This window comes from Galleria mellonella, unplaced genomic scaffold (assembly GCF_026898425.1).
Source record: "Galleria mellonella isolate WM207_F2 unplaced genomic scaffold, CSIRO_AGI_GalMel_v1 utg57, whole genome shotgun sequence".
Taxonomy (NCBI): domain Eukaryota; kingdom Metazoa; phylum Arthropoda; class Insecta; order Lepidoptera; family Pyralidae; genus Galleria; species Galleria mellonella.
This window is the reverse complement of record NW_026442119.1, coordinates 6,980,567-7,007,706: the sequence shown is the minus strand read 5'-3', so window position 1 is coordinate 7,007,706 and position 27,140 is coordinate 6,980,567. Positions and strand designations below refer to the sequence as shown.

Genomic DNA, 27,140 nt, shown 5'->3' with positions numbered 1-27,140 from the left:
CTTTACCTGATTACATATTATGGACGATGTGTGTATTTCAAATAAACGAATATAAAACAATTCATCACATTAATATATAAAAAATAGAAAGTAATAAAAAATATTACAGACAAGTATTGTGCACTGACCGGATATTTGTTTATTAACAAATAAAAGTATCTCAATAAAATATATAGTAAGAACCAGTTAACTACGTAGTATAAGTAAGTACCAAGTATAAGTAGATATGTACTTATTTATTTGCAAAGCTTTTCTAAATTCAATTTATCGTCACTTTTCTTCTGAACTGTAGACACGCATACGCTGTGCACGCATCACATTAGCGGCTTTGCAAGGATCTTGTTTCACGATGGTTTCATGTCGCTTCCATGAGGTTCACACAATGGACATTGTCTCTTCACCGACTTCAGTAATACATGTATTGGTCTCATACAATTCATATGAGCTATTGTCTGTAGAAACAAACACAAATACCAGGGGTAGGAGATTAAACAGTAGGTACAATTATAATGATGCGTTGATTATTTAGTTGAGCAACCATGACTAACTCTACGTATACTTATAGATAATAGTCTCGATAGTTCTAGAACTAGTTTATTATACTAGGTAATTTCGAAACTGCACCAATGCATCCTTTGTCAAATAAACGCACGTAAAGAGATAAATACATCAATGAGAGCCAGTGACTACCATTCATAGTTCACTTACCATAAGTTTTTTTCAAAGTATGATTATTCAGTCAGCAGAAGGATTTAGAATATCAGCATTGGAATAGCTAGTGTAATTTTTCCTTAACGTGTAGAAGTGCATAAAAGTTTTCTCTCCACACACGCCGCTGTGGAAAAATGTTACGTAAACTGGAGGAGCAAAGGATGTCAGTGAAAGAAGGAAAAATAACAGTATATAGACCAAATTAGAACGGTTCGTCCATTTATTGTTAGAATACATTTTAGAATGTAAATCATAACCAACTAGATTTTTACTGCAAAATCGAAAAACTGACGGATCTGTCCTTAATAAGACAAATTAAAGAACGACAAACAATCTACTCTAATATTGTATTTGTTTCTTTATTAATTTTGTTGATCTTATGGCACCAAAGCTACTAGCAACCATGAAGCTATATCTATATTTCAGTTGAGGGCATGACTTACATTAGCCCTTCAGTAGGAAGCATAACGCATAAGAGGTAGCCAAGGGCATATTTTATAGTTTTTTTTGGTCCTGCTTACATCAAGCGGCGACCAGGTTACCTTTTTAAATTGTATAAAAAAGACATGTTTTTAAATCAATTGTTATGAATTTAACATAACGTAGCGTTTGCCAGGGGGGACATAACCAAGCCAATCTTTTATCACACTTAATCAATGTTTCTGTGGAAAGAAAATTTACTGTCCGCAAGCAAAGCCACTTACATAAAAGCTCATAAAACATGTATATATACATGGAGAGTTTGTTTTCCAGTTAGAAATGAATTGAATGAGTAGTAGGTACTTATCTGTGGCTTTCGCAAGCGGCAGCTGTGTGTGTGACGGATAGAAAGCGCCACAACCTCACTTTCACTGCAAAAACTGGCCAATGAATAATGAGTAACGTCACGATTCACCACTATTTAGATATATACCATACAATAACACCAATTTTGGTTATATTATTGTGATTGCGAAAATGAATGCATTTATCTTTTTTTTTAATAAATGATAACACAATAGAATAGATATGCTATCGGGGTTCTAGGGAGAAGTAATTGATGAGAATGAAGTTAGGGTCACCTGAACGATCACTGGCTTAGGTCAATAGGCTCATCGTGATCTCGTAATCCGCTCCGTCCATATATCTGTTTGTAAGATTAAGATTGTAATCTAATATAATAATGAATGTAGACAATTATTGCTCCAAAGATGTGATAGGTGAGTTATGTCACTAGAGTCCATTTAGAGTCAATTAAGTTAATTGCAATAATTTGTATTATTGTCGCTAAAGCAATTTTTATTTTATTATTTAGATCAAATTTATCATTTACAATTATACACAAGTAGGCCATTTTAAAATGTGAGTTCATCATTACTGAGTAATAAAACTTTTGGAAGATTTAGTTTAATTTTTTATTAAAAGAGTAATTTTATCTGAATGTTACATAGACAGACTTAAATATCTAGCAAAACTCACAACAACTACTTTTTTTTATACCACTGAGGTGGCAACCAGGCCGTACGCTTGGTTGCCACCTGATGGTAAGCCGTTACCGTAGCTTATGAACGCCTGCAATACCAGAGCTATTACGCGCGCGTTGCCGACCCTGAAGAAGCCTCTTTTCCCCCCTTTTGAGAAAAATTTACAAAATAATAATAAAGTAAACTATGACAATGAACCAATGATGCATTCAGTCAATGTCAATTGATTTCCAATAACAGTTTACATTGAGCCGAACAAAACATGCGGGACCCGTTCAATTGTTTAATCAACAATCGTCAGGAGCAATTTATGACGCTATTAAGCGTTTACAAAATGAAGTAAACAAAAGAAATGAATAGCAATAATATTTGTTACCAACTTTGAAATTTTCGAAGAATTACCCATTAAAGACAAAACTACAAAACGTAAAGTTTTAAGACTAAGCGTTCAATCGTTGATTCTAAGAACCTAGTTCGGTCCTTCGTAGTAAAATTTTGTAGTAACTGTAATTCTACTAAATACGAGTAACTTAGGTTAGAATCAATATTTTTTAATAAATTTTCGAAGAATTACCTATTGAAGACAAAACTACAATATGTTAAGTTTTAAGACGTAGCATTCAGTTTTTGATTTTAAGAACTTAGGTGGTTCGTAGTCAAATTTTGTAGTGAATGTAATTCTATGAAATACGAGTACTTAGATTAGAATAAATATTTTTAATCAATTTTTAAAGAATCATCTATTGAAGACAAAACTACAATAGGTTAAGTTTTTAAACGTAGCGTTTCTATCTTTGATTCTAAGAATCTAGTTCGGTACTTGGTAGTAAAATTTTGTAGTGTATGTAATTCTACTAAATACGAGTATTTAGGTTAGAATCAATATTTTTAATCTATTTAAAATTATTTTGTTATTTTCGTGAGTATCTGTATCTATTGTAGGTAATATATACGTACTGTGTATCATCTATGTGTCCAAATTTCAATCAAATACGTTTAGCCTTTTCATTGTGATTAAGTAACAAACAGCATACAAATATTTTTTCAAATTCTAATATTAGTCACGTTAAGTCCATAGAAATCTATAAATCAAATTTAAAATCACAATAAAGCCTACAGCTTCAGTATTGAGGAATGTGTGTCCATAGTAAATACAAATTATGCATTTTAATCAGCTTTAGTTGCAAACAATTACTAAACATTATTTCTCTGAATTCTAGACATGTTAGTAAAAAATATGTATGATTAATTATAATTACGTAATTTAATCAGAATGTTTTATCTTGCGAGAAAATGAGTCATGTTGTTTATAAATAATAATATCAGTTGTTGTTTTGCATTTGTCACAAACTTTTATTATTATGCAAAAACGAAGTTTCAAGAAAGGAAAAATACTTGGAAAATTAAACTTTGTACTCGGGCAGGATGCACGGCACAGTGGAGCGAGACGGTTGCGCGTTGTGATCATCGTCCCTTGGAATCTTCTAGTCTTACAAAAGTTCTTCTGTCGTAACATATTCAACATTAGTACCAAGTAATAAGAATTGAAATAGGTTATTCAATCGTATGCCCATAGGCCATTAAGCTTTGTGAGTCAGAGTGTATAAGTTGACAATATCAGAACGCATTAAGTATCATGATTGTAAACCCCACTATTCAACTGAATGCCATTTAAAGAGAGTCTAAACTTGTTTGTTTATAAATAAATTTATAAGCTTACTTGTATATAAAAATGTGTCTTGGTACACCGCTTCCGCCGCTGCTCCTTCCGTCTCGGGTTGCTGGCTCGCCTCGCAGACATTCCTGAGCTTGCTCAAGAAACCAGACGGCCATGTTGATGGCATGATAGCTTAATGCACCCTCTGCCCGTTTACAGCAGCATTCCAGCTGAGATAACCAAGGTTGTTCTGTTAGTTAGTTACGACTTTTAGAATCTAAAAGTGCAAGAATGAATTTCTTAACTACATATATGTAGTTACGTACTTGTATACAATCAACATTCATTCAGTGCTATCAATCTATTTGTCCAATTATCATTGACCCTTGAATATGACAACAATTAGTAATTTAACTGCCTGCTTCAATAAAAATATATTTAAATAGATATATATTCATATATGTATCTGTAACTGGAAGAGAACTCTTTTAGAGTTTAGCTCGCCTTTGTTAATTTGCTTACCTCTTTCATAATTTTAAGTAGTATTAGTGTGTACAATAAAATATAATTAATTAAATAAATAGTTTTTTTTTATAAAGATATTTTAAGATTTAAAGCTATATCATATAGCTATATAGACATGTATATATAGTCACAGATAACATGAAACTTTATTATTACATAGTTATAATTTACTATCATAGAACAGTATTACAATTATGTAGCAATCTACAAAATGAATCAGCAGTCAGCAGGAAATGTGTCCGTTTTTTGTCAAAGCAATACTAAGAATTGTCAATGTAGTCATAGCTCTTGTTATCTCAGGGCTCCATTGATGGAATAAACTCCGTCCCGGTCCCACGCTGTACCTACACATGTGACTTGATGTGGTCCATGTGTTTTCTTCATTATTTTTTGTCGATTGCCCTAGTGGCAGTGTATAAGGTTTACCATTAAAATATTATATAACAAAATTTTGTACCTACGAATTCGTTATTATTTCATCAATGATTATCTACTTTCGAACATACTCATAAACTTAAACTCATAAATTGTCTCTGTATGACCCTGATAAGATTAGATAACTATTTAATTGAAAGAATAAACCAGAAACGTTAAATTCCGTTTCTTAAATAACGACTAAAAGCGGATACATTTAGCCACTTAATGATTTGTAAATATTTTGAAGAACTCTCCAGAATCTTTTAAATACTTTAAGTTATTTTAGTTAATATACACTGTTATTATATACCTGTTAATAATAAAGAAATTCTAATGAAAAGAGCTCATTTTATTAATATATTTCTGTTATACATAATATATTACGTATAACCGCAGAAATATATTAAGATAAGAGAAAAGAAATATAAAGAATATAGAAATATAATAAGATATATGTACCCAACCAAAACAAATTAAAGTAATTACTAAAATATACTTTATAATTTAATTATTACAGTATTAAAATACAACTAAACATAAGTAGATACAATCATACAACAAGCAATAGTTTATCAATGAGACATATTCAATGAGTTATGGGAATACTTTTTTGGGAGCGTAACGGTTTTAGTATTATTTTTTGTCGCCTCGTGTCCGTGTGAAGGAATATCAATGGAGCAGCATGTGCATAGGTTGACCATTCATATATGAGCTGCGATGTATAAGAAACCATAACCCAAGGGATCTACTTTTGGGTATTATTATAGGGGCAGGGTAGATCACTTTATAATAGTACGTGTAAACGTCTTCAATGAGTAGTTTCTTTGAGAATCGTAGCTTTTTGTAGTTATTGTTCAATATTTTCACACAATGTTGTTAGCAAGAATTGTACAAGTGACTTGTATCTAATTATTTCTCTACTGTACTTGTCTACGTTTCTCAAGTACAACTATGTACATTTTTGAAATTGTAGGTAGGTACCTATTTTTAAATTTTCACTTTTATCTTCTTGGCAAAGAATATCTACCATAGCAGTATTTCTTTGAATTCTTGATTAATTAGCCATCGAATTCACAAAATTATTATCATGTAAACTCATTTAAATGTACTTAGTTAATCATTTAAAAATGTGGTTAACAAAGTCCACATTTTTCTTTCAAAAGCCCATGTCATATTAGTTAGAAATGTAAAGTTACTCAGAGGACTCAGAGCAATTATCTGGAAGTATTGATAATAGACATATATTTTTTATTGTTTCTTCCAAAAATTACAGTAGTAAACTAACAATAGGTACAAACGATTACAAGAAATGTTTACACTTAGAAAAACTAGATACTATTACACTTCCAGACGGAAGAAAAAATATGTTTACTCAGTAAATATTCTGAGGGAAAACAAAGGGCAAGTCCGCAGAAGGCGTTCTTATCTTGGGCTTAGAATATCGAGTAAATGATATTCGGGAGAGAAGTCATCGGTTTTTTTTATTTGAAAAAATCCGCATGAAGGTAGATTTTAAACGGCGTCTACTTGATATACTTATCACAAAGTTTTAAATACTATAATAACAGAAAAACAAATGTATTCCCAATTGTGATAAAAATAAAATTATATTTAAACCAAGCAAGTAAATCCACATTCTTTTACTTGTCCTTCAAATTTTGGTTAATGTAAAAGCGCTAATAATGACTAGAGAAACCGAAACAAACAAAGGCCGAACAACAGTTTTAATAGAAGGCTATGAACCAGCAGAAAAATAACATGGGCACTTTCTCCACCTACTTATGTTTTGTAATATTGTCCATTACCAATACAGCCGAGGAATTAAAAAATATTCTTTGAACAGTCAAAAAATCCTCTAAAGAATAGTTAAAGGAGCAAGCGGAGAATGAACATAAGCTCACAAGTCTAATCAGAAAAGTATTTTCGAGAATTTTCTGAGCCAAAGAACATCTCTTAGCATATTTTTTTAATTGGAGTTAAAACTAAAAGATATAATCTAGCTAATTGCATGTTTCGGTCTTTACTTGTTCTGTTCTCTTTGTTTTGTCTAAATCTATCCGTACACTCGACTCGTTTTCAGCACTCTTCGTGTTACATTTTGTTTCGATAGTGTTATTAATAAAATATTTATTTCGAAGTGTATTATTTTCATTCATATAGAAAAGGTTTCTAACGAAAATTAGTCCGCGACAGTGCCTCGGTATTTGACCTTTTATGTGGAGCGACCGCGAGTGCGGGCTCGGCATATCGGTTCTCACGGGAACGTACGGTGATTGTACCGCATTACGCCTGCACTGGGTCGCAACCACGCTGCCGCGCAAATCTGCTTCCAACCACGTTTTGTGGATTTTAAGTGTAATTATATATTTTTATTTAAAGAAAACGTTGTAGGTTGACGTGCCAATAAAATTTTATATTACGATTTCCAGTTAAATTATTATAAATTTTAACAAAATTACTTAGACTATTATAACATCAATATGAAAGTAAACCGACAAAAAGTATTAAAGTCAGTTTTAAACTAGTGATATAATGTATGAAAATTTTAAATTAATACAGTCCAGCTGTTTTTAAATACAATTTAATACTCTGTCTGATCATTAAAATTTTATATATCTCATACCTATCTAAAGGCAAAAATACTGCAAACAGATATAAATGCATATTTGAGTTATTATATATTATTTGTCTTTAGTTGTAAATAATAAAAATAAAAAACAGTAAATATAAAAAATTTTGTTCATATTGATCCTTAGAATAGAGGTTTCGCTATGATATCAAAATTAATTTTTAATATTAGACATAGGTTTAGAGAAAAGGCGCCATAGGATCGACCCTAATATGTTTTATTTTATCACGTGTAGTGCCCCGTATGTTAGTTTTTGACTGTAATAATAGTAATAATAATATTATAATTAAATGGTATAATCTAATGATAAATGAACGACGACCTGCATTTAAATCGTATTATGTGAGACAGTGAGCTTATGGTAGGTAGATCTTTATTCCCGCCCACACTCTGTCCTAATTCGACAAATTATAACCTCAATAACCTTACATTATCTATTCGAACTCAAACAATAAATACCTATGTTATCTATTTGCAGAATGCAAAGTGATTCTCCAAAGAATGTTTTTTTTTGTTTGGGTTGATATCTAATTTCTTTTTTAGGAGGATGACAGGAGGAAAAGTACAAATTTATTCCGAAACAATTCGTTTGTTTCTTTTTTTTTGCATATTATGCTATTCAAAAAAAAAAAATTAAAAAAATAATTGTTAACTCTCTTCTTAGTATCAGGATTAAAATTTACTTATTTGTGAAACAAAATATTAATTTCTCAAGTGACTTTATTATACATAAATAAAAACATTAAATTAGTAAATAAAAGTGGGGGTACATATTTCAATCGTACCCGTTTCGAATTTTTTTTATGATAAAAAATTGGCATAAGTATAATTATCAGAGATATAATACATATTTGAATAAGTATTATTTAATAATACTTTAAAAAATCGTTTTTTCTGTTTTATTACAAAAAAAAATACTTTAAAAATATTTAGTATTTGTAAAATGCAAATAGGTTTGTTAATTTTTAAAAATCAATATTTTTTATTAATCAATTCAAAATTACTTTGTTTATAAATGCACTCACTTAAAATGTGGGCATATTTTTACTTTCATTACATTACATTTCATGGCATTACCCATTGTCACGATGGCAGGTAGGTGTAGCTAGGTACCCAAGTTTTTTTAATGGATGATAATGGAATGGTAACCCCGCCTGCGCTAACGGTACCTTACGGTAGTGGGGCACCAATGAGGGATGATTGGTGGGAATGAAAAGGCAGGTCAGTTAGCAAATCGTGATAAAATACACTTAAAATTCAGCACGATGGCTTCCAGAGAGGACCACGTGGAGACTAACCAAACATGGTTTATTGCCAGAAATGGCACTGGTAGTCCGCATTTAGAGTTGCCAACTTTTTTTTTAAGAAATGAAGTATATTAAACAGTATTTTATAAAAATGAACAGTAGGAATTTTATTAACTCAATGATTTAAATACATATTTTTAAAGCTTCTCGAACAGCTTATCAATTTACAGTCTTTTTTGAAAACTTCATATGCCTCACCATAATTATAACTAAAATTAAAATAAATAAGATGCTTATTTTTCATTAAATTAATCTCCACAGAGCGCCCTCTGACTAAATAAAAAAAAAATTCGTGCGAGTGTCTAAGTGTAACAGTTATAGTGTTAAACATTTTGATGTTGAAAATAGCATTGTGTATATTTTATTTTTGTTCAACAGTAATAAGTATAATATAGTGAAAACAGCATAATACTGTTTTTAATAGTATAGTTGGCAACCCTATCCACGTTACTAGCAATCCCTTTCTTCTAGGTACTCAAGTGTAGTAAACACTACCTAGAGGAAAGGAACTTGAGTACCTAGAGAATAGTGGTTGTTTAACCACTATTTTCTTTTAATACCATTTTGTTTATTTCTTAATTCAAAATTATTTATGATCGCACTCATCTTAAATATTGGCGATTGTCAACCCTATTAGCTTCAGTCAATTTTCGATGTATGGGTACGTATGTTTGTAGATCGTATATAAATTACAGTTACGTCAAAAGAATCATTCTTACGGTTATGTCACAATTTTATAACATTCTATTTTAGTTTATTATTATCGGTCAGTTCCACCAAACTGATAATGGTGACTATTGCGGTATGCGACGTAACAAAAATCACAACGTTGACCCAGTAGGGCTGGTAATATTATATATATATATGTAGGTACGTATATCTATTTGAATAGATATGTGTTTACCCAACATATGAATGAACATATGCAACCTAACAAATGAAGGATAATGAAAGGGAGCGAATGACCCCATTACTAGCAATTAACCTCGTTTGGTCGACCTTCACGCGGTTCTCCCTGGAAACCGGTGGGAAAGGGATTATTAGTAATGAGGATCTAACAGCCTCATGGCTATTAATATACCCTATAAGGTGGATTTCCACGCGGGTCCCTCTGGATACCGTCTTTGTTAATTCTTTATGAATCGTTACAATTGACCGATAGATCTGTTTCATTTCTCACCTATCAAATCTCACTGGTATCTCGCCAGCGTATACCGATGGCGAAGAAGCGGTTACCATATCATTATAATTCATTAAAAACTCCCTGAAAACCATCGTGGTTACTTCCTACCAATGCATCACGAAGGGCTAACTGACCTCAGTTTTCATCTATCATTACTTATTGGTAACCGGCCAGGATAACATTCCATTTTTATCACAAAATAATTGAAGGATGATTAGTGAGAGAGAAAATATTCATATCATTTAACCTACCACCAACGATGGTTGTCGGGATAAGTATGGAGCTCGAACTGACAGTCTATATCGCTGACAACGGGAACGAGCGTCCCCATAACTAACAATAGCTTCTGTCATACCCGAAGGGAGTCATGTTTATACTCCTTCTATATAAGGTTGGAATATTGCAGGTATATAACAACCTAATAGTTTTCCTGTGTCTTATTTGATAAATATGTCTTTATATTAGATTCATTAATCTAAGCTACTAGTTATTAATGCAACATTTTTATTCACAACTAAATAATAATTATCCAGGAAAGAAAAAAAGAAGTTATTAATTTAAAATCAATTAGCAACGCTTAATCAGTGTCATGGCGTCACAGGATATTATATGATGTTCATGGTGCTGTTTGTATTCAAAACTAAAATAAAATCCATTCAAGTAAATTTTAAGTATTTACGGTTAAATATTTTTTACGATTCTACCGCATTTTTATGATTCATAATGCGATTTCAGCTAAGTTGAAGATTTCTTTTCTTAATTTTATTAAAAAGGTTTTTTCCTTTTTCATATTTCTTGCTTTATATATATTTTTTTATAATTATATTATTTCCTAAAGACACCGTGTTTCCATACCGGCTTACAGTCCTTTCGCCCACAAATAGGAATTATAAAATAAATATCAAAATATGTAATTTAAATTCTTATTTATTAATAAATAAATTGATTAAAAACTTATTGTTTGATAATTTATACGTAATGCATGTTTGATTTAAGTCAAAGAATATAGATTAGTTGTTGATAAGTTTATAAATATCTATGCATATTATTGGATACTTGTAACCTAACTCTGACCAGCAGCTTAACCCGTATAGATAAGATAAAAAAGTTCTATTTATGTTGAACTTTATAAATAGATTTTATTTAAATATTCAAACATGTTTATTAGTGTTGAAGACACCATTATTCTATTTCTAATATCCAATGTGTACCTAGCATCCTCTGTGTATTCAGTATTATTAGTATAATATTATACTAATAATACACACACACACGCATGCACACACACACATATACAATATATATATATATATATATATATATATATATATATATATATATACACATGCTGTTAACCTGATAGATAAATTACTACTGCCGCCCATAAACATCTGTAACATTGGAGGAATTGCAGATGCTGGTCTTTCAAAAAAATATACTCTTTTCTTAAAGTTATTATTATCCATAGAATGAGGTCGCATAAAGGATCCTGTATGGAGCCCTTCGTTAAAGACTTGATAACTCGTTGGCATACTTCAAGATGGCTAAGATAGTCTCCTTTTCCTGGACGTAAGTACGGGTTTACCAACCGTCCTGTTTTCCCAAGACGTGTCATTGTTTTTGTAGTGTCCTGGGGCGTTCTGAATAGTTTCTAAGCAGCGTTCTGGGGTTTTGAATTTTAAAATTCACACAAATATTGAAAGAGTAGAAAGAAAAGAGAACAGTGTTTTCGTAATCAGGAAAATTTTGGGCAAAGTTATTTCATTACTAGAGGAAAGCATTAGAAACAATTTCGCTCTCTAAGGACAATTTAAAAAAAGTTGCATAACGAATGTAAGAATACGGAAGAATTTTCAACTAAAATTAAAGATTTGTATAATAAAATCAATGACTATTTGAGAATGTGGATTGAACCATTTGAGGATCTAAAAGTTTTCAATTGAATTGATTTAACAGGGTCTAATTTGCTGGATTGGAACAATTAATTAATTTTTAATTATTAATTTGAAAAATTTTAGCACAAATTTGAATCCTTCTCAAAAAGACGACAGCTTAAACGTCTTTTAGCTAACACATTTCAAGGAATGCACTTCTGAGGAACAGTTTGCAGATCTACGGCAAGTGGTTGAATATGTATTTAGTATACCGGGTCATAACGCTAATGTGGCGATACTTTCCTCTCATAAATTCACAGTGGTCAAAAGAAAGAAATAGATTATTGCCAACAACAATAGCTGCAATAATAAAAACTCTATATAACATAAATATGAAGTGTAACCAATTTTATGATTATTTGTTAATTCACTGGAGGATTTTTAGTGGGGTTGAAAAGTATAATAAAAAATAAAAAAAATATAATTTTAGAATATGTTCGATACATACTATAACTAACCTACATATGTTTAAAAAATTTGTTACAAACTAAAGTATTTGTTTTATATTTTAATAACTAGTTTTTAACTCGCATAATTTTATTCAAATACTTTTATTAAAAAATACGAATATTTTAATTACTTGAATTTCATTTAATTAAACTATTACAACTATATTACTGCGTTCTGTTTTTAAACTGAATTGTCCTGGTTTTTCCGACTTCAAATCCTGTTTTTTTTTTTTTTTATTTTGAAGTTGCAACCCTAGGTTTAATGGAATATTTTATGTTCTTTACAGTTTCCCTTACCAAATCGCTAACTAGATACACTATGATAGTATGAGATGTACATACTTTTTTTTAGGTTTTCCGATTTGTTACTCAACTTTCTTAGCTGAATTCCAATGTAAGTCCGCCTTTTTTATAATCTCTATATGCATTCAATAAACTTTGATACTAAAGTAATTAACATAATCACTATGATATCAATATGAGTTGGTAAATATGTATACGTGTGAAGGATATAATATCAATATATATTTGATAAAAAGACGCCATCTCGTCGCCAATCGATTTAGATAACAAATAAAATATTTTATCTAACCTCTGTCATAGATTTCGACAATAACGTCATATTCAACCATAGTTTAAGGAAAGTGACGTAGCATTATAATAAATTTTAATATGAAGTGAACCTGTTATCCCAGAAATGAGTTTTCAACTGATTTCAAAAAGAATAATGGAAGGTTCTCAATTAAGATGCATTGTTTTTATAATTGTTTTAGATTTTATTCCATAAAAAAAATCTTCTGATTTAAAAATTAAACTACTGAACCGATTTTGAAAAAATTTCTGTAAGGCCAATCTGTACGTATATCCTTTCAGATAAAAAAGAAATAATTTTTCAAACCGGTTTATAACTGACGGAGTTATGAGGTAACAAACATTTACTATAATCTAAGCTACTTATGTAGAACATTATGTAACTAAAAATCATCAAATAAAAATTGATCATATCGGTTTTAAAAATAATAAGTTATGTGGTGGCCTCAGCAGCTTGTATTAGGGTTACTTGGACTCGAGGTTATTTTTGTAGCATGACTGAAGCGGTATGACGAGGCGCCACATGACATCACAAATTCTCTTTATTGACCAGAGCAACCAAAGAAGGAACGCTGTCACGCAACAAGAAGAAAAAACAGCCTGCCACTTGTTGGTGACGAAGGTCGTTTTATGTTTTTAATGTTTATTTTTTATGTCACTTGTAAAATTTGCTGTTATCTGGGATTAAATAAAATAATAATTTACAATAAATAATATTACATCTGGATTTGCTTATAACTAATTACAGTCAATGGGAAAAATAGTGATATTTTAGTATTTGGTAGGGGAAAGGTTCAGGTGTACACCTATAAATAATACTATATAGTAAAAAATAAAATAATTAGCGTTACTTCCAGTTACATTATATAAAATGTTCAAAGTAAAAAATTACATTTTTTACTTTGACAAACAAATTTTTAATTTCTATTACTAGATTATATATTCGACACAGTTTATATAAAAAGTATGCAAGGAGTTTGTATCTGAATTTGGTAGGGTTATACGGCTAATAAAACCAAGTGACATATCTCGATGAATTCCTCTCTCACGCATTGGTAATGCCATAAATACAACGAGCAACACACTATGTGTTTCTATTCCGAAATCTTTGAAAGCAACTGACTGTACCATAGAATGAAACAGAAGAACATCGCTTTGAATAATTGAGAATACAGCTAATATGTTAATGACATTCCTGGTTTTCCATTACCTATTAATACACGCCAGAAAACGCGGCGTGATTATAGAAAAGATTTGTATTATCTGTTGATTTGTTATAAACATCAACTGTACTGATATTTAATATAAATTAACAGATAATATGAATAATGGTATGAATAATATTTCAGAAAGCTATAAATAATAAAATACAGTCAAAAACAACAATAAACGTGTTGGTCATAAAGCCGACACATGTGGGTCTGACCCCATGTAGGTACAAGGGTATTGCGATCATGGCTGCCTGATATATCTAGAGAATTAAAATAACCTTGAACTTACATTGTGGTTGACTCCGTCGACTCCATTTTATGGGCTAAATAGACTCCATACATTGTATATGAATATAAGTAATTGTATATTTTTTTTATATTGTAATTTCAAATTGAAACACAGCCATATAACCACAGCTAGCAGCTGTGGTTAGTTTGTGTGGCAGCAGAAACATCAAGTGTACGACGTTTATACAAAATATCTCTTTGGTAAAATATATTATTTGTTTATAAATATAATTTAAAATAATAGTTTTTGGTATTAAGTAAATCATTTGAAAATTTTGTTTCTTGTAAAATTTGTTGTTGTTAAATATCTTAAAAATTTTATTTTATATACTTTATCGCTGAAATAATGTAATACATATTAAAATATGTGTGTAGAAGATAATTAAATTTGAGTGTATCATATTATCAATAAGCAATTGTGAATAAGTATTTATAGAAATTACGAAGGTATTGCTCTCATGAACGAATATTTTACACAGATATTTTATATCTATTTGGTTTATTTTATAGTAAATCCATATTATGGTCACAACATGCTTAAATATGATTTATTATCGTAAATGTCTATTTACATGTTTAGCCAGTTATGTTTGCATGACTGTGTTTCGGTTTCAAGGTTGGGATATGACAATTAAATAATAGGATACAGAGGCATAACAACTTAGTCCTTAGGAATTGCAACGCATAAAAAGTATCATGGACGATATATTATAGGTACTTTCTTATGTACATCGTACTGTTCATGCCTATAGGCAACGGTTGCCACTTTTTTTTTATGGTTGAAAATGGTATGGTAACTCAGCCTGCGCTAACTGGATACGCTGGCGGAGCACCAGTGAAGGGTGATAGATGAGAATGAAAACAGGTCAGTTAGCCCATCATGATGAATTCATCAGGAATTAACCATGATAGTTTCCAGAGAGAACCGCGAGGAGGTCGACCTGGTTGGGTATATTGCTAGCAATGGGATTCTCAGTCTCAATTACTAACAATCTCTTTCCCCCTACTGTTGCCACTTTCAATCAGTTTATTCGCGTTTCTAAGTTGATAAAAAATCACTTAGGCGCCTCTAATAGCACTTTAGAACATTGAAGTATAACTCGCATTAACACTTATAATAGTTGTTGGAAACAATTACTGTCATTATCGGAATGCTTAGAGGTACTGTAGATATAGTGGTTTGAGTATTTTTCAAAATGTACCTAATACTAGGTATTTATATATATCAGAAAATTTAAGACTTAAAGAACTTGACTCAAATATTGTCTTGAATCAAAATTCATACCTTTAAAATATAGAAAAACATAATATTTTATAAATATATTTTTTAAGATATTAATTTTGAAGAGAGCCGAATTTATTCGTGTGTTTAATATTTTTTGTTGTGTAAAATATTCAAGTTTGAACAAGTTCAATACATTTTCGTAATTAAAAGGGGTCCACGATAAATAATATTTTTGGCCGTCTATTATTCATCTCCCTAATATTGGGCTCGCACCAGTTCACCTACGTGTTTAAGATTCAATCCAGTTTCCATTCATATGCTATTCACTATATTTGTATTACAAACAACCGTTTTGGGAGCAAGAACTAGGTCGCAGATGCGCAACGAATTTAGAAGTTTTAATAATATCCCTTGGCGAAATCTAAAAGAAAACAAAAAAGAATCAACTTGTACTGTCTCACGCCAACTTTATTAATATTCAAATATTATAAATGTAAAAATGAATTCTTTTAATACCTCTTGGTACCTTAACAACTTAACCAATTTAAGTGAAAGTAGTCATTAGTTTTATAGATTTTTATTATATATTTAATACATATATATTCAAAAGTTAATATGCGACTAGGTATAAAAATGTTACGGTAAGTCATTAGGTAAGAACCTATTTACTTACATTATTACTACACACTTGTAAGACTTTCAAAAACAAATCTTATATTTTTCCCCAGCTTTTTAAGGTAACTGACCTAATAAGAAATTAAAAAAAAACAAAGTCTAGAAAGTAGCTACGTAGTAGGTACATATAACTTCATTTCTTTGAAAAGTAGAAAAAGCAGTATTTTTAGAAACACCTACTATAAGGGCGTGGCCAAGTTGTTTAATAACCAACCAGTCACGAGTTCGAGTCTTTTTTTTTAATGGATGATAATAGAATGGTAACTCCGCCTGCGCTATTGGTATAAACCGCGTGGTACCAGTGAGGGTCATCTCTCACCATGGGTACCATTTTCACCCAAGTGAAAATGAAAGAGCTAGTCAGTTAGCCCATCGTGATAAATACACCTGGAATTCAGCACGATGGTTTCCAGGAGGGACCACGTAAAGGTCGACAGACGGGGTATGTTGCTAACAATGGAACTGGTAGTCCGCATTACTAACAATCCCTTCACCCTCCCTCGAGTTCGAGTCTAGTTAGTTAGATTTTGCAAAATGTATGTATGTTGGAGTTGGTGGACACCTTGTATTTATATTTAAGTAACACCCTGTATAGGTATGAAAGAAAGTTGCTGAGCTTTGTATTATTTTATTACAGTCGCGTATCTAAGCGTGAGTAGTTATCGCATGCACCGTCGGGCGTGCGCACGACCACCACTATTGTCACACACTATCGTCCATTGTTTCATGTTGCGTGAACATGACTTTGCGTTAAAAGAAATACTAATTAGTCATTGTTAGACACATATTCAAGGAAAAACTACGTTTCATACCGGGGACAGGTAGTTCCAATACTATAGGAGTACATTAAATATTTCAAATTTAGATTTTTCTATAACGAGAGATCTGTCTCTCGTCGAATGAAATTGTCGTATATAATTGTGATAGCTATCTTGTATTGTTAACCTTAATAATATTTCTAAGAGTAAGTATTAGTTATATTGTTGTTAAATACCAAAGTAACTCTCGATGTAGTATAATTACTGTCATTGCGGAGGTATCTTCAATATGGTGTGTAGTCATGATAACAATCTTGCACAATTGCAAAGTTTGAAAGAAGTTACCTATAGTAGTATAATATTGTAAAATTTATTTTGAAAAATATATTTAATAGCTTATAATAATAATAGAAGAAAATGGAAAAAAAATATGAGAAATCAATTAACACAGAATAAAATTATTATAGATATTTATTGGCTTCGATTTATTAAAAAATCACGTAAAGGTACATACGTACGTACATTTTTATATACGTATTGGTGTAAACTTTTTATCAGTCTCAAATTAACGATTAATTTAATTTTAAGGATAAAAATTTCGATATTTCAATTAATTTTCTGATTAGAAAACTAATTTTGTAATTCGTCAAAAAAAGTCCAAAGAACAAATAAAATTTAATGCAATTTAAATCGCGAGCATCAATTTAATTTGGTCATTATATTAGTTTTTTTTTTTTTATATTCCAGAATTCACCGATCAAATGTTAGAACGGATCATGTAATGGCAATTTTATTGGTAGTGATGTACCGATAGAGCGGTGGTCCCATTCCGCGAGCTAACGGTCTTAGCCAGTTATAAATTATACGTTCCTAATATTATTTATAAAATACGTTACCTTTTGACAATTGATGTTACATTATTATTATTGAAAGACGGACTTTTTAGACAGAGTAACCTGTGACTCTGCGACCATTCCATGATCTTTTGTACTCGACCTTTTTTAAAGTTCGCTGTTAATTCCTATCAATGATAGGATTACTAATGTTTTTGTAACTTTTTTTAACTATTTAGGATTCTCTGTGTTTTCCAAAGGAAAACACTTTCCTCACTGTGACAAAATCTGCAAAGACTTTTTGAGCATAAGCCTAGATGAGCCATATACTTGTTTAATTTGCAATATCCAGGGAGAGCTCTTGTTAATACACACATTATTTTTACTCAAAAGAATTAATTTCTTACAATAATATTCTGAAACCCCCTTCATCAGGGCGTTTGATTAAATCCTGGCAACAGGAGCCAGCTATTTTTTGCTGCATTGATTTCATATAGGTTAACTTAATTTAGTTGTTAAAATGTTATTAAATACGTTTTAAGACTCTTGTTTGAACCCAAATATCATAACTTCTACTGATCTTTATATGATAACAAAAACTGGAATAAAAGAAAGGGCGTATCTATTTTTTGATACGACATAAATGACAGCACATGCTAATGTTATTTACTTAATATTGATACCTATGTCGATTATCGATGACTATAACGATAACGTTAAATTGCCTATTACCAAACGCAAGTCATTGTCATAAAATTATTACTGGACTCTATTATTACTGAATTGATTACATCTAATAGTTAAAATCTCACTCTGGACCCCCTAAGGGCAAACAGAGAGAAACGAGTAATTTTCTCTGACATAATTTTTTTTTATCTCAGTACTATCGTAAGGAAGAATAGCCTGCATTCTATTTGACAACGAAAAATCTTTTTTTAAGAATAAAAATGAAGTAATTATTTTACCCATTTTATTGATGTACTCGTAATACGCAAGCGAGATATCAGTGAAAAGCGAGGATGGAGTCAGGTCTCTTAAGCTATTCCAACAAATTGACAAATTAAACCCTATGGATTTCAGGAAAGACCACAGTTTATGTACCTATATGTCGATGAAGTAATGCGATTTAATAAATTTACATAAAATTTTAGAAATTTATTTATAATATCCAAATGTTATATACATTGAGTACTAAATAAGCTTTTTTCCCGACTTCTTCCAGAACTGTCAAAATCAGTTTACTCGTACAGCTGTGAACACTAAGCAGTATATTATTGAACTAGATGTTATCTATAGGAAGTCCATATTATTGGTTAATTGATTAGAATTATTTTATTTAATTCTGCTATCATTAGTATGTATGTGACAGCCAACACTCAAAGATTGACCACCATTATTACTACCAGAACCACTACAACCTTCCATATTAGCCATCAATTTCCGACTGCCATTTTGTTTGCGCGTATTTTGCAACACGTGTTTCACCTCTAAACGAGGCATCTTCAGGCAAGTTATTAGATCGCTGCATATCGGATGATGATCGAAGCCTATTCTTAACTTTCGGTACCCAAACTAAGCAGTATAATACGTCTATATTTATAATATTAATATGTAGTAATACGTAACATAATTAAAAATTAAGTATTCTTTAATGTAGATAAACCCGCAAACAACCGCGTATATTCTGTCGTACTTGATTTGTAAAAACCACATTAGATATTGATATTGATTTATTTATGTATTAAACCCTTTCTCATGGGATAGTCAAAAGAAATTGTAAAAAATTTAGTATAAGTTGTACCTACTGCCTATATACAAAAATAGTACTATAAATGTTACAAAATATTATATTTTTACTTGTCGTTATAATACTGGAATAAAATAACCTACACATTGCTTCTTCACGCCAAAAATAAGCAATAATGTAATAATAATAAGAACGATAAAAGTTTTATTAAACGTTCATCTACACCGACTACAATTAGAATGATAATGATAACTGATAAAACAACGCCTTTGTTACCTTAATGGTTCCAATAACTAGGTATAACATAACATTAATTTAGTGTTTCGAAGTAGTCGCAACTACTTCCAGCTGGTATCAACAGAATGCTGTCGAAAAAGCTGGCGTAACCATTTCTGGCGTGTGCGAAACGCGCGGGCACGGCGTTCCCATCCCAGTCCGAGCGATGCACCGTGGAAGCGTCGCACTGAACCGCCGCCGGTTATGGCGAGGCCGTCTACTAGAGATGGGGTAAATGTATACGAATCATTCGAATAAAAGTCGAATAAAGCTCATTAATAATATTATAAATTATATTGTATAATTATAAAATCTGAGTATGTGACTACTCAAATTATCTAATAAAAACATAATTTAAGGTTCAATATGGTGGTACCTACGGGATCAACATATGTATAAACTCTATCAATTGCAAAAAGATCTATCAAACTCCGTGTACAATTGACGAAGTTATTGATTAACTACAATAAAATAAACGTCACACACAAATATTAAATCAAATAATCATTGGAATGAATCGCCAAATATTTTATTCTATTGAAACTTTAAAATCTTATGTTTTATTCAGGATCTTCAGAAATTATTAAGAATATATAAAGCTTTGAAAATAATATAACTACTTAAGTATTGTATATAATAAAAAAAAATGATGAAAAATGTATCGATACGCAGATTAATCGAATAGTGCAATTATAAATTTCTGGAACAATCGCCTATCATTACATCTCTATACAGGAATGTCGAAGCAACCGCATACTTCATCCCTCGCCGAGAATAGCGGGTTTTCGATATTATGTACTTTGAGCTATGCATCCTAAATCATAGTAACAAGGACATCTAAGGAGTCTACTATGAAACATGACTCCGAAATGAAGAATAAAGATGGAGATTGAGTGAGTTTGTTCTCCTTAAAATCCGAATTACCAAATAGGTATTATTTTATCAGCATATACCTACTTGGTGAATTTAAGTTTGTGTTTCATTAAATTTCAGCAACGTTATTTGTATGAGTAGAATTTTTGCCATTAATATTTGGAAAAGGCTCTATTGTCTGTCTCTGCATCGCAGACATTATGTGACGCTAATCGATCCATTTCCAAACGTTTTCCACTATCTATTAGTATCTACCTATGCATACAGGCCCTTCATAAATCAGGAATCAATTGTGAAAAAATAAAATTTTGATTATACTATTATAGTATAGTATATAATAGATTTCTACCAAGAATAATCATAATTTATTTAATGCTATCTATGAAAAACTTTCTTATTTGAATTTGATTACTTATAAGTAAACTAAGCAACTTTTCTTTATTTCTTATACGAAAATTAAATTTGTAAATATCCAATTATTTTAAATAATAAAAAAAAAACACGTGGCACGTTAAGAATTCACTGCCACGTGTTTTTATTGTTATTATTTTTGGAATTCATGTTGGATTAAATAAATATGTAAGGTGACAATATGCAGGTAACTTCTAAATTAGGCATTGTTAGTATTGATGATTAACGATTCCACTTCTAGCAATACATCCTGTCCAAGATAAAACCTTGAACACTATTAATACCTAGTGAATTTGTCACGATGACCTGATTCCATCCTTAGATATTGATCTTTACTTGATCCTCTTCAGCGTACTCGTAAACAATAAAGAAACGTGGTTGTTTACTACCTATACCTATCATTCCCATCCATTAAAAATATAAAATAAAAACTATCTACGCCAAATTTCAATGAACTGGCATGAATATTTGGAATAGTTTGGTATGTAAATTGAAATCAATACTATTATAAATCAATCAAGTCATTAGTTAATATTTGTTTTGTTTAGACTACGTCGCCATTATTTTTTGACAACGTTGAATGAATGAAAGTTTTTGACCTAAAGGTAGTATACATATTTCGTCTTATAAGACGCCAATGATCATATGGTAAAATCTAGACATAAATTTAATAGATTTTAACCGAATATTTTCATGAACCAAATTTTCATACAATATAATGTGACCAACTAAAACCGGAACATGGTGAATGTACCTGTAATAATAGAGGTAAGTAGGAAGTTGGTTGTTGTTACCATGTACGGGTCAATGCACAAAGGTGCCGACTGGACGGCCGCCCATCTAGAGTAGAATGGCCACGGAGGTACATTCTACCAAGCCATCGATGTCAGATAACGGTGCCGTGATCAAATATTTTAGCAACACTCGAACTATGAAGCGAGCTAACTGTAGATAACTCGAGCAACTAAAATGGATTCTAAAATGGTTATTTTACTCATACTGTTTCGTAAAATGATGTTAAACTTCATACTTGCATTTCATCTAATTCACACCTTTCTATGAATCATTAAAATGTGCTTGTTAAATTCAAGAAATGTCGTTACATAAAGTTGCAGAAGTGTAATTAAACTAAACGAAACCAACGAGCTTATGGTTAAAAGTGTTTTATAAATATTCTTTATTTTGCTGTACAGATTTTAGAGAGTATTTCGTAAGTAATCCAATGTACAAAATGCTAACTACTTTCTTACTTTCGTGCTGTGTTCTTTGTTTTTTTAGTCTAATTTCATCTTTAGAAGAAATTTTATATTAGAATAGAAGCAATTATTTTGAATGACTCTGAATAAATGATCTTATCGTTAGGTTTGATCATGTAAGTATGCCTCTTACATAAAGCATCCTACAATTTGTGGTTTTCACAATAACTAGGTATAATAAAAACAAAGCATCCAGGTTTACCAACAGTGCTACAACGGTGTTTACGTATTGCACAAATTGTAGTGAATAGCATAAGGAACGGTTAAATTGAGCGAGGCGTGATAGAATGCGGCCAATCGATCTAAAACAGATTTCGTCAGAGTAAACATTCTTAGTACCTATATATCTACTTTTACCTACTCATATTATATCGATATCTAGAGAGCATTCATCAATTTATTCATCTATCAATATGTATCACTTGCAAGCAGTGTGAGACCTCAACTCTCACCACGTAGTCTCATAAACAATAAGTTATTATAATTTTATTATTATTGTATGTCGATAAATAAGATTGTAATTATGGAATATACTTTTAAGATTAGACAAATGCCTATTCGAAATTATATCTTCGTAGAAAAAGATTGAATGCTAATCTTCCGAACTCTTAATCCAATTGTACCAGAATATTTATAGAACTATTTAATAATTATTCTGCAACATTTATTAATTCACAGAAAACATGAAATTGAATTCTCGAAATAATTGAGTTTGAATTGAAGTTGATTTGAAAACTTACTACAAATCCAAAAATTCTTGATTAGGATTGGAAAGCGATATTTATGCAAAGGCCAGAATGGTTTCACAAGCCATCTCATGATGTTGCTGAATTTAAAGAAATCCATTTAAAATATTTGAATTTAGACATCAAGTGCCAGATGCAAATTGTTTAGCCTAATAAACATTCTTACAAGAATACATTCAATGCAACCAATGTAACCGTATTCATCTGTTGAAAACCAAATATCGCCGTTGTCATATTCGCGAAGGTAGACTGTACTCGTATTTAATAATTTTATTTGGACTTCTTTTCAACAGTTCACAATAACATTGAGATACATGATCTCAATGTTATTGTGAACTGTTGAAAAACTGTTGTTTTGCATTATAGGTCTATTGATCTAACCTACACCCCGAACACTGAGACCCAAATAGTAGTTGCTGCAAATATTAAAGAGGTGAGAGAAGAATTTCAAACCTCTATGGATTAATTAAATTCTTCTGATTCATCTAATGGAAATTGTAAAAAGCCCAATAAATATAGATTCCAAGATATACCCTTAACTGACGTTGCATTTATGCGAATATATCACATGCTAGTTGACATAGTACCAGCATACCTTCCACATGACGGCCTATTAATCATCATTTTAATTTTCTATTTTTAATATAACAAAACGAGTGTAAACACAGACATGTCTTTATGATAAAAACAAAAGAACCTTAATACGATTAATAAAGACAGAAATAAAAACGGTTAACACAAATTCGAGTCCGACATGATATAAAAACGTTATGCTCGATGATAATATGATTATTTTATTCACATAATTTCGTATAAGTACGTGTTTACAATCCGATTATTTCGTGCTTGCAACGCTATATAAAGACACGAAGTATAAAAACAAAGGAGCTATTGAACTCATCGCTTAACCCAAATTTGGCGAGCTGACGGCATAATTCAGTCAGCGTCACCGCTGATTCAGAACGACAAATCGAATTAAATTAAAAAATTAGAACACTTATGTACTTTAAGTAGGAAAGGAACTTCCCTAATAGGTACTCATGAGTTATAAGATCTCATTACTGATGAGAATTTAATAAGGACTAAGGTAGATCTTGTTTACAAGATATATAGTCTTTGTCAGAGATTATACAAGTTATGAGCTAATTTAAAATTAACTTAATTTTTAGCTGTAAAAACAAACAATAGATAATCGTATATATTAAAAAAATAAAAATAAAATGTTTTTTAAGTCATAATAGAATTTACATAATAATAAAATTAATAAGTACAAAGAAATTATAAATTAAATGCAGTATGTATATCTTATAAGAAAACTGAGTCAACATCTGTTTTAATAGACTTCAAAAAGAAAAAAGTTCTCATTCTACTATGTTTTGTATATGCTGCAAAATTGTAAATAGATTTTAGCTAGGGATTTACTTTATTATTGCATTAGTTAATTTAATAAATTACTAGATGATGTTTGTAAGTACATTGGCGAAATTAAAATAATCTTCTTAAAAAGAGCAATAGAAATCAAAACAATAATTTTTAGAAATTTTATCTATCTGTCCGTACCTTTGTTCCGGTATCACGTTATAACCACTCCACCAAATTGGATGCGATTTTTATAGTGGTCCATTTATTTAATTTTTTTTTTTTCTTCTGAAATCCACGCGTACGAAGAAAAGAACAAAAAGGTAGTAATTTATAAATATTATTAATTTTATGTTTTTTTAGTCCATGTAAATATTTTTTTCAGTTAAATTTAAATACCTTCTGAATGGAATCACGGGCAGCAACTAGTGTACGATATTGATTATGATAAGGAAGAAAAAAAGGCGTAAGGATTGCAATATTAATAAGTATAAAGAAAACTTAAAAATTAAGTCATAAAAGTAATTAAGTCAATTGGCAATCACCTTATCAGTCATAGATAACAATTGAAGTGGCAATAACCGTTGATGCTTTATTATGTTGGTACGCTATATTTTATTTTTAAATTCTCCGTGGTGGTAAACACTTGTGCGTCATCTCTATAAACGGGTTTTGATCCAATAATACATATGGCTTCCCCAACAATAATATCCATACATACACGCATGGGACCAATAATGAACTAGTAGGACACCAAATGATGGTTGAAACAAGAGTTGATTAATAAATTTAAAGGAATTAAAATATAAACCAACTGAGATTTTTTTTAATTAGCATATTGCAAGTTCTTTTTTGAGTGATTTTATATCAAAAGTAGTCTAGGTGGATCAAAATGGAAAGACGCTATTTACACTGCAGAGGTGCCAATGAAGGACCATACTTTCCCCTCACTATTTGGAAGTAGCTGGCTATAGACTTCGAATAAAAAAAAAATAGGTACTTCTCTGATCAATCAAATGTATGTAATTAGAACATTAAATATAACACTAGAATATATTCTAATGTTATATTTAGTGTTTCCAAATTATGTAATCTACTTTAGATAGAGACTAGTTTAATACCCTGACCTTATCTTTATCTACCTTCTATTTATGCTAAAACGAAGAAAAAACAATTAAAGTTTTTTTAAACCACTGAGGTGGCAAACAAGCATACGGCCCACCTGATGGTAAGCGGTTACTGTAGCCTACGAACGTCTGCAATACAAGGGTTATTACACGTGGGTCGCCGACCCTGAAGAAACCTCTTTACCCTTCTTTTGAAAACCCCCACGCCGTAGAAAGTGGTCGTGGGCATAATATTGAACAATTCCTCTGAGCACAATCCGTTGTACAAGCGGTAGAACATGCCAAACCAAATCTCTCCAAAGAGTCAAGGGTTCGATACGCTTGTAAGCCTTGTAAGTACTTCATACTGCGTACTATTTTTTAATAGATAATCATGAAAGGAAAGAATTGTTAGTATCGGGGCTTAAATGCTCTATTATTAGCAATAACAGATTGATCTATCAGACTGACCTTCAAACGATTCCATCTAAAAACCATCGTGGTAAATTCTTGTGGGATTCATCACAATAGGCCAACTGACCAATTTCATCCTCACTTATGATCCCTCACTTATGTCCCACCAGCGTATACTAAAAGCGCAGGTAAGGTCACTATTTAAAGTAAAAGTACCCATTAAAAGTAATACATAGTCGTTTCACACACGCGGTGCATAGCCCTTGTACTAAAACGGTTTTCATAAATTTGTGTCAATGATTACCCGCGCGGGGGTCGGGCATGGTGCGTGTGTAAAACGTCAAAAATAAGGAAAATTTTCTATCCTATTCTAGTCATAAATGTAAATATTTGTTACATCAAAATCCCGTTCAAATAAATAATTGTAATGAGTTTCGAGACATAAGCTGCATAAATTAGATTAATACATAAGATACAGGAAAAAACAAGCAGTCCTATTCTTAGTAATATATTTCAGCACGTTTTCATCCGCTAAAAAAAACTACTTTTTTATAGATAACAGTTTCAATATCAATTCACGTTCAAAGCACCGGTGTGGGAGCATATAATGTGAATAATTATTACTATATTGTGTATTAAATATTTGTGATATTTTTCTAGTATGTGCAATTAGTTGAAGTATTAGAAAAATAATAGGTTGAAATGTTATTGTATTCAGTCATCTAAATAATGGCAACAAGTGAACTAAAAAAATCAAAAACAGCGAGACCCAAATCAGCTTAACTGTCGAACCAAAAGCCGTATACATACCTTAAGGTAATATAGTATACGTAAAGTATATCCAGATGTATTATATTTTCCAAGCAATAAGTGTTAATAATTTAAAGTAATGCTCTCTAACAATTTAAAATCATAGCTCCACATCACAGACCGCTGACGTTTGAAGTGTAACTCGTCTTGTAAACACATTGGCGACATGACATTTCAGTTATGAATATCATTCACAACGGCTTTGTTGAGGCATATGAGTCGTAGACTATGATATGCAGCGTGTCAAAAGAGATGTGCATATGGATTTACTCAAGATACTTTTTCA

General features: G+C 30.9%; 2 long non-coding RNA genes across 8 annotated transcripts in view; one reads left to right on the top strand and one right to left on the bottom strand.

Moving 5' to 3' along the window:
- The window catches only part of LOC128201653 (uncharacterized), a 52,963-nt gene that overhangs the window by 10,934 nt on the left and 14,889 nt on the right, over positions 1-27,140 (top strand). The gene's annotated exons all lie outside the window — the stretch shown is intronic.
- LOC128201652 (uncharacterized) lies at positions 115-27,140 on the bottom strand. 3 transcript variants are annotated; one of them, XR_008253351.1, is made up of 4 exons: positions 26,855-27,140; positions 26,102-26,220; positions 3,895-4,061; positions 2,267-3,678 (listed from the first exon to the last, which is right to left on the bottom strand). It is a non-coding gene; the product is annotated as an uncharacterized LOC128201652 (long non-coding RNA). The 3 variants fall into 3 exon arrangements; XR_008253350.1 differs by lacking the exons at positions 2,267-3,678; positions 26,102-26,220 and adding an exon at positions 115-452 and having other exon boundaries at positions 26,855-27,132; XR_008253349.1 differs by lacking the exon at positions 26,102-26,220 and having other exon boundaries at positions 26,855-27,131.